The sequence below is a fragment of the Onychomys torridus genome, chromosome 2 (assembly GCF_903995425.1).
Source record: "Onychomys torridus chromosome 2, mOncTor1.1, whole genome shotgun sequence".
Lineage (NCBI taxonomy): Eukaryota > Metazoa > Chordata > Mammalia > Rodentia > Cricetidae > Onychomys > Onychomys torridus.
This window is the reverse complement of record NC_050444.1, coordinates 89,798,088-89,799,630: the sequence shown is the minus strand read 5'-3', so window position 1 is coordinate 89,799,630 and position 1,543 is coordinate 89,798,088. Positions and strand designations below refer to the sequence as shown.

Here is a 1,543-nt window from a genome sequence, read left to right as displayed (position 1 = left end):
AATATGTTCTGTACCATTGTATGTTGGAAGCATGTAATATTTGCCCTTGCTTTTGTAAAGAGCTACAATTAAAAAACTACCTTGTCTCTCAAATGAGAGTTTGACCATGGATTTTAAAACAATGCTAAGACTGTGAAAGAGTATGGGATTTTGAAACTGAACTAAATATATTTTTGCAATATATAGTTGTGAGCCTGTGGAGGCTAGGGAGTGGAATGTGGAGCTTTGAATTAGAAATGTCTTCACTGTGTACTTTAACAGTTGATGCACTGTTTGGGGAAGGGGTGCAGCCTTGCTGAGGGAAGTACACCACTGGGGGGCAGGAGTCTGTAGCTTCACTCTCCTTCCACTTTGCCCTCTCTGATTTGCAGCTGTGGTTAAATATAAAATCTCTCAACTTCTTGCTCCCATATCTATGCCTGTCACTTGCTGCTATGCCTCCCTCCCTGATGGACTTTTATTCCTCTAGCACCATAAGCCAAAATGAATTCTTGCTTTCATAAATTATTTTTGGCCAAGGCATTTTTATCACATCAGAAGCATAACCAATACAGTAGGTAACAGATAATCTAAAAACTGAAGTCTTTTTTCTCTCAAATTATATGAATAATAAGAATTATTTTATGAGACTGATACTATACTTGATCTTAGCCAAAAGGCTAAGAAACAATCTCCATGAGTAAACTGGGGGTAAGGAGGTGCAATAGAAGGGAGGGAATGGGGGATCAGAACATAAGGGAATGGGATGGTTGAGCTGGGAGAGGGGCGGAGTGGAGAGCAATGAAAGAAATGTCTTGGTAGAGGAAGACATTATGGAGTAAAGGAGAAACTTGGTGTTAGGGAAATTTCCACAAATCCACAAAGACGACCCCAGATTAGACTACTAACATTAATGGTGAGGGTCCCTGAACTGGTCTACCCTGGTATTCAGATTGATGAATACCTTAATTATCATCACAGAGCTTTCATCCAGTAATTGGTGGAAGCAGATGCAGAGATCTACAACCAAGCATCAGGCCAAGCTCCAGGAGTCCAGTTGAAGAGAGGGAAGAGGGAATTATATGAGCAAGGGGGAGGGGTCAAGATCATAATGGGGAAATCTACAGAGACAACTGAACCAAGCTCATAGGAACTCACAAACTTTAGAGTAACAACCATGAGACCTGCATGGGACCAAACTAGACCCTCTACTTACAGAAGGCAGTTGTGTAGCTGGGTCTGTTTGAGGGGCCCCTGGCAGTGGGGTTAGGATCTATCCCTGGTACATGAGTTGGCTTTCTGGATCCCATTATCTATGGTTGGACATCTTACACACCCTTGAGGAAGAGGGGAGGGCTTGGTCTTGCCTCAACTGAATGTACCAGGCTTTACTGTCCCCACCATGGGAGAACTTACCCTTTTGAAGGAGGGGCTGAAGGATGGGTTGGGGGGAATAGAAAAGAGGGAACAGGAGGAGGGATGAGAGGGGGATCTGTGGTTGATATGTAAAATGAATAAGAATATTTTTAATTAAAAGAGAATTATTTTATAAAATATGGACATT

The 1,543-nt window shown here is 42.1% G+C and overlaps 1 pseudogene; it reads right to left on the bottom strand.

Moving 5' to 3' along the window:
* Nucleotides 1-504: 504 nt before the first annotated feature.
* On the bottom strand, nucleotides 505-671 carry LOC118579071 (annotated as a pseudogene).
* Nucleotides 672-1,543: the final 872 nt, after the last annotated feature.